This window comes from Canis lupus, chromosome 4 (genome assembly GCF_003254725.2).
Source record: "Canis lupus dingo isolate Sandy chromosome 4, ASM325472v2, whole genome shotgun sequence".
NCBI lineage: Eukaryota > Metazoa > Chordata > Mammalia > Carnivora > Canidae > Canis > Canis lupus.
In genome coordinates this window covers 40,213,938-40,224,702 of record NC_064246.1, presented here as the reverse complement: position 1 = coordinate 40,224,702, position 10,765 = coordinate 40,213,938, and positions in this window count along the sequence as shown.

Sequence of the window (10,765 nt, the reverse complement as noted above, 5' to 3'; positions counted from 1 at the left end):
CTCAAGTGGCTCTTGCCCTGTGTCCTGTGAATCCCAGAGCACCATCTCTTAATCTGTGTCTCCCCTCCACCACACGCTTGTGAATGTCTTGGTTATACTCAGGGGGTCTAGAGTGTGTGTGTGTGTGTGTGTGTGTGTGTGTGTGTGTTTATGTGTGTGAGGTGCAGTCCAGTAGCCAATCTTCTCCTCCACGGCTCCTTCTGATCGGGCTCTCCCTGGACTCAGGCATGGTTTGTTTGCAATGTGTGTCTCTGCCCTGGCACGGGCCTGGGCACAGAGTGGCCTCAGGGAATACAGAGGGAATCCATGACATTACCAGGCTGCTGCGGCAGGCGAGAGCCCAGTTGGCTGCCATGACAACCACAGCACAGAGAACTCAGACCAGTCTGGGCCCTGCTGGGGAGTTGGGAGGGTTTGCAGTAATTTCTCTGTGAAATGGCATGGGGAGGCGAATGGCGGTTTCTGTTGTCACCATCTTGGAAAGAGGGCACCCAGAGCATGGGATGGGGCTGGGGGAGGCAGGTGAGTACCCTTTCTGGCTCAGTGCACACTCCTAGGCACAAAGCTCTCCCATTTCGTGTCCTCAGCGTCATCTCACCGTTACTCTTCCAAGTCTGCCTTTTGTTTACTGAAGACCCACCATATGCCAGTCTCTTGGCTGAGCATTTTCTGCCCAGCTCTGGTCTATAAGTCTCACAATGGCAGATGCTATGTCTGTCTTGTTGATACCATAGTGCCTGGCACGTAGTAGGCTTGTGATACATATTTTGTGAGTGAATGAATGATTGAGTAAGTGACTCTTGCTGACTCCTCACATAAAAAAGATAAAAGGTTAGTCATGGGAAGCGTTAGGTAAAGGAAGGGTGGGTGGAAGGATGGGTAGAATGAGAATAATATTCCAGGCACAGAAAATAGCATGTGCAAAGGTCCTGGGGTGAGAAAAAAAGGTCACAATTGGGACCCATGCCTCCTTAGCTCCATAAATAGATCTTCCATTATATCCTATGGAATAAGGGCTCTGGGGTAAGTCCTTTTGCTATCACCACTTTCAATTTGAAAAGTTCTTCCCATCCCCTTCAAAGGGGTGAGGTCATGGGGAGTATAGGGTGTCCCAATTTGAAGAACAGACTGCTTGGGCCTGGCTCTCCCACTAAGTAGCTGTGCTTACCTGGGGTCCTTGCCTCAGTCTCCTCACCTGCTGGGGATAATACCAGAACCTACCTCATAGAGTTCTTGTGTTACTTAATGAGTTTATGGATGTAAAGTATCTAGAATATATCAGATATTATCTTGTGGGGAACAGGGCTGTGCAGAGGCAAACCCAATCTGGGTACTTTAGGAGGGCAGCCCTCTTAGGGGGCAGCCAGGATAAGAGGAGGGTTGACCACCCCTGCTGGAAGTGGAACATAGTTAGGCCCATTTGAGTCCCCCTGTTCTACCTGAGTCCCCCACTCCTCTGCAGTGATCAGAAAGGACTTTTGGTGCAAAAGATTTGTCCTTGGCGCGAGGCCCCTAGCTTCTGAGAGTTGGAAATGATATTCAGGGCCCATTGTCTCCATTTCCAGACAGTTCTAGACAAACCAAGCGCGACTGCTTCAGAAGAGCATAGGAGTGAGACAAACCTACTATTTTAAGGCAGTGGCAGGAGCTCTGAGGGTGCTGTGTGTGTTCTCTTGTCACAGGCTTGTCGGAGGAGCTGGAGTGAGCCTGACAAACCAGGCTGCCAGGGCAGGTGAGGGGACACCCCCATCCCCCACCAGCTTGGCTGACTCACAGAGAGACCCTGAGAAAGCCAAGGTCAAAGAGGAAACCAGGCACAGCAGGGAGACTCTCAAGGAGGGCAGAGGAAATGTTTGAAATCACAGGTTGTGCAACTGCCCTTAGAGATCATTGAGGCCGATGTCTCTGTTTTACTGAGGTGCAGAGGTGTGGGGGGTGTGATGAGGGGCAGAGGTTTCCTTTCTTTGTAAATTGATATGAGTTTTTTGTTTTGTTTTAAATATCACCATATTAAATACTTAAGTAATGCACAGCATCTCAATACTATGGTTCTTTTTTTTTTTAATTTTTATTTATTTATGATAGTCACAGAGAGAGAGAGGCAGAGACACAGGCAGAGGGAGAAGCAGGCTCCAGGCACCGGGAGCCCGACGTGGGATTCGATCCTGGGTCTCCAGGATCGCGCCCTGGGCCAAAGGCAGGCGCCAAACCGCTGCGCCACCCAGGGATCCCAATACTATGGTTCTTTGTGGCATTTAAGAACAAAACCGATCTATATGTTGACTTAGATCTCTAAGGCTTGTTAACAGAAAAGAAAAAGTTGCAGAAGGATAGGTACAGCATGTTGCTAATGACTGAGAAACAAAGCCAATCCAGGGTGACATATTTCAATACATTTATGTATTAAACGTTCTCAAGGAAGTTCTGGAAGGATGATCACCAGGTCAAGTAGGATGGCCACTTTCCATGGGGACTGGATGGGAAATGTGGGGCAGAGGGAACCTCAGCTTCATCAAGATTGTTTGGATTATTAAGAGAATATTTTCATACATTTCTTGTGTAATTAGAACACGGATTTCAAAATATTTTTTAAAAAATTGTAAAAGGCTTATTTGACCCTGGGCTCGGATTTGTCCAGGAAACATTTCTCTTCTGGGTATCAGATCTAATGAAACCTTGACCTCTGCTCTCTGAAGCTTTATCCCCCCACACCCCACCATGTGTGAGATTTAGTAAAATATAGAAAAATGATGAAAATGCTAATTAAAAGACACTCACCCACTCCCTTTGCCCAAAGGCCGTGAGAAGATGGGAAGATGCTTTTTCTCAGGATGCCTCAGGCTTCCAGGAAATTCCCAAGCCCTGGGGGCAAGGCCGAAGGGGGTGCACTCCCCACACGGCGGTTAGAAGTGGGGAAGGGGAAGCCCCTGGGCTCTGTCTCCAGGCTGCTCTGTGTTTCCTCCACTCTTTGCCTTGAGATGAGCAGTCAGCACCCTGGGTGCTCTTCCCAGAGAAAGGCAGTTATCATAATTTAACTGTGTTCACGTATTTGATTTTTTTTTCAAAGAAGTTTCATTTATTTTTAAATTTCTGCTGCATTTCTAAATATTAACCACAAGTTGACAATATTGACCGATATATTTTTTGTATTCTTATTTTTTAATTTAAATTCAATTAATTAACATATAGTGTATTATTAGTTTCAGAGGTAGAGCTCAGTGATTCATTAGTTGCATATAACACCCAGTGCTCATGACACACGTGAGCCCAGCCCCCTAACGCCCTCCCCTCCAGTGGCCCTCAGTTTGTTTCCTCTGATTAAGAGTCTCTTATGGTTTGTCTCTCTCTCTGACTTCATCTTGGTTTTTTTTTAAGTTAATTTTTAAGAGCACAAATCAAACGAGAGTACATTCTCCTCTGGGGACAAGGGCTGTAGATGGGGCTCAAGTCCCTTTGAACAACACCCCACCCATCTCCAAGGTACACACGATTAGAGTTGGATGTGGATCCTCACAGGGGATTCGCTCTGCATTTCTATCTAGTTGTTTGTACTTGTGAAACTATATTTCATGTTGCTGTGTGTGTGTGCATGTGTGTGAGCATGTGACAGTTGTTAAGTGTCCCTGGAGCAGGCTGTGCACATCGGGTAGCTGTTATTTGATGTCACTAGGCTGACACCATGAGGTGACACTGCTTTTGTCCTGTTCCTACTTTCCCCCCTGGGGTACACAGTAGGCATTCACAAGAGCCCCTAACTTCAAACTCAGGCACTTTCTCCTGCCTGGGTACTTGGGGGCCACCTCCAGAGCCCCAACTCAGCTGGTGTTCCTAACTGTGCCTTGAGAGGGAGGCTCATGGGTGTCTTGCCTGGGGAGTGGCCAGTCAGAGCCATGCTGGTGGGAGGGACGGCTCAGGAGGTCCAAGCTTGCCTAGGGCCTCCCAGGGAGAACGTAGTAGGAGCAGGATCTGTGGAAAAGTGAGATGGGAGAGAAAAGGCTCTCCAGGGGGTTCTTGAGGACGAGCAGCAGTTTCGGTGTCAGGGTGCAGTCAGCCCCTGAGGGTGCTCACTGGGAAGGCCTGTGCTGGGGGTTCGGGTCATGGCTACCAGGAGGCTGGAAGAGAAGGCCATCACATGTGTGGACTATGTCAAAGAACTCGATCTGGAGGTCTCTGGGAGGCCTCTGGGAGGGAAAAAGAGACCTCCCTTCCATAAGAAGTAAGCCCTTGACCAGAAATAGGACAGCCCACTTCCCTTACTTCTGTGAAATTAATAATCAGATCAACTGGGCCCAAGTCCTGGCCGAGCCATTTTCCAACTCACATTTTGAGACAGGGCTTCACTTTCCCTATCTGCCTGTGTTCTGTTCCTGGCACATGGTGCGTTCTCGACTAGCCTCAGGTTATATTTACTGACACTAAAGGCCCTACAATGACTAGAATTGTGGTCGTGAGCACTGAAATAAAATTCAATTGAATAAACATGTATTGATTGTCAGCTGTGTGCCAGTATCAGTTAGGCTTCTTTGGTTGCAAGCGACAGAGAAGCTCATGTGACAGAGCAGCCCCAGGGAGCACTCAATCCAAGACTACTTGGTTTCTTTCCCCCTACTGTGTGGGTTGGCTCCCTCTATGAGGCCTCTGCCCTCAGGCTGACCTTCCATCTGTGGCCAGCAGCACCCAGAGATGTATGGTCTTCATTCACATCACCCAGGGAAGGATAAACACATTTCTGGCATTTTCAGGAAAACCCTGAGATTCATTCCACCAGGTCATCTTGGATTCCAGGCCCTCCCTCAATGGGTCAGGTCTATGGACACTTTAAGTGGATGTGCTGTTCACCAGTCAACCCTAGTATTGGGTCAGTTAGCTTCTCTGATTGCCCCGTGGACTGAGGGTTGAGGAGGATGCTGGGTGGCAAAACCCCAGTGCTCCTGAGGCAACAGGAACGTTGCATCTTTGCTCTGGGCCGGAAAAGTTGGATGATGGAGGGCATTTCGGTAGAATGCAGGCAAGGATGGAGGTGCCTATGTCCATACACATGGAAGCTGGCCCGCCTGTCTTGGAAGAATAAGTGCAATGCCACAGGGCTTTAAAAAATCACCTGTGAGGATTGTAGCTTCTAGAACCTGGATTTCTCAATAGAGAGCAATAAGATCTACTATTTCATGAATGAGGAGATAGGAAAATCATGACCCACCCCATCAGACAGAAGCTCTGTGGCAGAGCTCACGGGAGAATTTAGGATTTTGACTCCCAGGGCAGTACTCAGTCAGGTGTGTCATTCATTGCACTGGAGGTCACATCCCTGAAGTTGGAGGTGGTGAGTAAATGATCCTAAGTGGAGGTGAGTAGGGGGTGTGCTGTGGGGGATCACCCCAGGGAATGTCTTTTCATTGTCCTGGTGGGTTGAGGGAGGGAGGGTGCCTGGAGCAGGCTGGATCTCTCTAGTCTGATGTGTCTCCAGGCCCCGGCTTGATAGATTTCTGTTTATTTCCTTGGTGGGGAATCCTAGAAGCTCTCCCTAAATTCTTGCTGTTGTCTTTCGGTGTCACAGAGAGAATGTGCACACAAAGCCAGACACACCAGTCACTTGCTAGTGTGTGTGACCTTAGGCAAGTTATTTCACTTCTCTGTTGCCTCCTTAGCTATGTAATGAGATCAACCACTATTATCTCTCCAGAGGGATGTGGGGAAGGAATGAAATAAGACTCAGGACACGTCTAGCATAATGCCTGCCCTTGGCCAGTGTCCAATGAGTATGCATGACCCCCAGTGGAGCACAGCCAGTCCACCTCTGGGCACATGCTTGTCCTCAGAGTAGCTCTAGGCTTAATATTAGGGCTGAATCCAAAGATTCTGAGGGAGGAATGGGGATTTCGCCTGGCATCTGCAGATGTGTTGAAATTTCTTCTAGAATGATCTAGGCCAGCTTGAGTGCACCAATCCTGCCCATTGACCGCCTACACTTCCCAGCCCTGCCTCGGGGGCTCTGAGGAGAGGCCTCTGGCCACCTGCCAAGATGAGCTGCAGGGTTAAGATTGTGTGACTCATCCACAGAGAGGGAGGCCAAGTCAGGGCATCTAAACAAGACAGAGAAAGACTTCTTTTTCCCCCAGTGATTATGAGAAGCTCTAAAAGGGACCCAGGCATCATCAATTATTCATGGGGCCTAAAGGAACCCATGCAAGGAGCCCAGCTGAGAAGCAGGGTCGGGTGATGGAGTAAGAAGTGGGAGGGAGATGCTTCATCCCACGCCAGCCTGGGATAAGCTGAGCTGGAGCATTCTGGGGTGGCACGTGCTGGTTTCCTAGAGGATTTGCCCTAGGAGGGGCAAGCAGTAGCAGGCCTTTCACAACTGCTGTATTATGGCAGTCTCGCTGCACTGGGTAGCAGGGGAGGTTAGCCCTATTGTACAGTTGAGCAAATGAGGGGCAGAGAGATTAAGTGATTTGCCTAGGGTCACATTGCTGTGAAGTGACCAAACTGGAAATTAATGAAAGGGACTTGCTCCTATGAAAAGGGGATCAATATTTTTTCAACATCTGCTGTGTGCCAGGCACTGTTCTGGGTGCTGGGGGTACAGCAGTGAACACAACAAAGTCTCTTCCCATGGGGCTTGTATTTTATTTGTGAGGGGACATGCAACAAACAAGCAATAAAGGAATGTATGAAATAATTTTAAGTAAGCATAAGTGCTATGAAAAAAACAAGTGGGTGAGCAAATAGAATGAGAGACAGGATGGTGTGCAGGGATGACCTGCTATATATGATGGAGTGACCAAGGAAGGCCTTTCTGAGGAAGTGCATTGAGACTGGGGCCTGAATAAGGCAAGGAAATGGACTCTGCAATGATCCAGAAAAGCATGCCAGGTAGGGAGAACAGCAAGTGCAAAGACCCTGGGGCCGGGAACTTGATGTGTTCAAAAACACTATAAGAATGCTGGTGTGGTGTAGGGAGGGGAAGGTGGTAGGAGAAGGGGCAGAGGAGAGTAGAGGCTGGAATGTGGAGGACCTCAGAGGCCATGGTAGGGAGAGGTCCTTATGGAGGAGCATGAGGTACTGTGGCCCCTGAATGGGCAAATTTCTACTGTGCACATTTGGTTTCCTTTCTTCCTGGGTCAGGTCAGTCCAGGTTTCTTGGCTTCTTTCCCTTCAGAAGCACCACAAAGGGACAGAGAACACTCAGCCTGCAGAAGATGAGGATTCAGAGTGTACAAGTGTGTCATCACACACAGGAGAGCTGTTCCCACCATCCCCGCCTCATACCTACCCTTCTTTTAGTGTAGCTGCCCAGTGCCAGGCCTGAAAGATGTGTACCTTATCTTGTTGAATGTATGCTTCAAGGTAACCCTGGGGGAGGGGGCGGGGGCGGTAATCCCTATGTTACAGATGAGAAAACTGAGGCTCGGTGAGGACAGACTCACTCAAGGCCACATAGCTGGAAGTAGAGCTGATTTGAGCCCAGGCATCAGAGACAATGTACTTACCCTAGGGCAGGTCTTTGAAGATCCTGGCTCTGCTTCTGGAGCCCCTCCAGACTACAAGCCTCACCACTCCTCCCTGCAGAAGCAGAGGTGCACTTACATCTCTAGCTTCCCTCTCTCAGGCTTCCTCCAGCGACCCTGGACACTCCATTAGCCATTAGCGTTATCAGCCTCTGATAGGGAGCCATAAACCCTGCTGACCAGAGAATTTCTGGCGAGAAATGCCATCCCAGGGCCTTCTTGACCCATTACTAGGTGAATAGCTGTGACAATGGAAAGCAGGAATTCTGTTAGAGTGGTAATGAGGCTGGAGCCTTGTAGAAGTAGGTGCAAAAGCCTTAAAATGTTCACTTATCCTTTGGGCCACCCAGAAATTCCACTTCTTGAAATGTATCCGGGGGAAATCATAGGATGTGTGCAAAGATAAAATTACACACAGTGGGGACACATTGTGCAGACAAACCAGCCATTTAGGATGACTGCCCATTCCAACTGGTTGGTGTCCAAGCCCAGACCATCCCAGTTGTTAGATCCCAGTTGTTAGATATTTTGAAAGTCACTCTTGCACCTAAAGATGTTGCCTCCCTAGTGTCGATAGGGAGAAACTGGAAAGAACCTAAGTATCCAGTAAGAGGGGATTGGTTAAATAAATGAGTGTTATGTTCATTCATTGACTACTGTGCAGTAATTAAAAGTTATGCTTCTAAAGAACATATAAGTTTACAGGAAAATAATTATAACCCAAAGAAAAAGGGTTATAAAACAGCATACTCCTAGTCTAGAAGACATAATATAAATTTTCCTGATTTTGGCAACATGGCAAATTGATATGACACTTCTCCTTCCTTGCCACCAAAGAAATATCTAGAATTCCTGGGTAAAATAAAACCAAGGTATTGAAAACACTTAGCTGAACTTCAAATAAATAAGGAGAAATCCCCATGTGGTGGGAGACAGGTAGAACAGATCCTCGCAAGGCATCTCCTTTGGAGTAGTTGCTCATGTTGTTCACCAAATATTTCCAGAGCATTTAAATGTGTGTGCAGGTTGTCCAAACAGGGAATGTTCAAGAGAACGGCTGCTCCATCAGCCTGGCTCCCTGAGTGAGGATGCATGGAATAGACTTCTTAACTGATTCCTGATGGACATAGAATAAAAGAGCTAAATCACTTGTAGTGTTAAACTTCTGAAAGTTTGGGCTCATTACTGTGATATAACCTTGCCTTTCCTGACTGCCATAGCCCCCCATGAAAGGTGGGGCTTAGGGAAATCTCATCCAAAATATGGTCTCAAGTTTAGGCTCTGGGCAGAAATGAAAATGTACCTTTTGAGAATTTGAAATCTCAAGCCTATACCATGTGAGTGAGTAGAGATTGAATTTCCACTGTTCAACTGGTGTAGTAATCCCAGACCAAGAAAACATTGTAAAAATTGGTCACGACCAGCAAAAACTCAGGTGCACCAAAAAACACAAATGTAAAGCTGATTTTCAAAGACATTTCTCTACCTCAGGGCAGAAAACCCTCAGAGAAACCACAGCCCTTGGAAAAGATGATATTACCATAAAACTATAAACTACACAGGAAAATGAACAACCATAGGGCAGAGTCAGCAAACAGAACAAGTTAGGAAGATGTGTCTCCCAGTACCATGGAGAGCAGGACGGTCCAGAAAGAGACTAACATATATACTCTCTTTTACAAGGAGGATTGAAAAATGTAGCCTTCAATTATTTTATGTAATGGAATCAAAAGCATGAAGTTAGAGACATGATGAATTCCTTTGATCAACTTTTAGCCTGAAAACATTAATATACTTACGCTATGATTCATACATTACCAGGAATCCATAACTTCCTGACATTTCTATTTAAGGTTTCAGGTTTGTACTACTCATAATATTCTTTTCGCATCCATGCAAAAATCCCTCTTGATTGTGGGAGGACAAACCAAATAAATGTATCTAAATGTTCATATGTGTTTGCAAGTACCTAGCAAACATCTAGATATATGTACACCTGACTATATATATGTATGTGGGTATATATGTAAATGTGTATGTGTATTATTCACTGACAAATAATATACAATATTGTGACATTTTTAATCATCGTTAAGTGTGTAGCTCATACATACTTTAAAAATGACTTAAAAAATAAAAATGATTTTAGATGGTGACTTTAAGAATAAAAGAGAAACCACTAGGGGTAAGAAAAACCAAGACACCCTGAAAGCACAGTCTTCGGCATGGAAAAAAGACTAGACTCTCTCTCTGTGTCTCTCATGAATTAAAAAAAAAAAGACTAGAAAGAAATTTATTTTATTTATTTATTTTTTAAAAGAAATATATATATATTTTTAAATATTTTATTTTTTTAAAAATTTATTCATTTATTTATGAGAGAGAGAGAGAGAGAGAGAGAGGCAGAGACACAGGCAGAGGGAGAAGCAGGCTCCATGCAAGGAGCCCGATGTGGGACTCGACCCGGGGTCTCCAGGATCACACCCTGGGCTGCAGGCAGCGCTAAACCGCTGCGCCACCGGGGCTGCCCAAGAAATATATTTTAATTCAAATATTATCTCTGGGTGGTGGGAAAACAGGTGATTTTAATTTTCTTTGATTTTCTTTATTGCTCAAATTTTCTATTGTGACTAAAATAGATTTTTTTCAGTTTGCATTAAAAACTAACTTTGTTTAACCATTCAGGTAATACATATGTATAATTAAAATAATACATTTAAAAAGAAGTTAAAGTAAAATATAGATAAGAGAAGAAAATTACTTCTGTACTTAGGACAAATAACTTTTTAAAATCCAGGGACATTACCTTTTCATTTTCCATTGTTTTTGGAAGGGGATTAAGGGAGATTCTCTTTGGCTTAAGCCATGCTCAGGCTCCTAAGAAAGGACCCCCATTGTTTTGGGGGCTCTGGAGAACGGGCAGTTAGGTACTCAAAGTGTGTGAGGAACCCCACACCTCCTGCATGTTCCAACAGGAACAGAGGATTTGGGAATCAACAGTCATGCCATATTTTTTAAGGACTCCTTAGCATACTTAGAAAAAAATCAAGCAATACATGTTTATTGTAGAAAATGAGGAAATTGACAAAAAACATAAAGATGACACTAGGAATGGCTGAGGGTCACACCATCCAGGGACTCCCGTGTTACTCCATTTCTCAAACGTGTACCCGGGGGCCTGCTCTGTGCCAGGCACAAGAAGATACAAGGAGTGTGAGACAAGGTTCTAGCCATAAGGATCTTATCACCAGCTGGGGAGA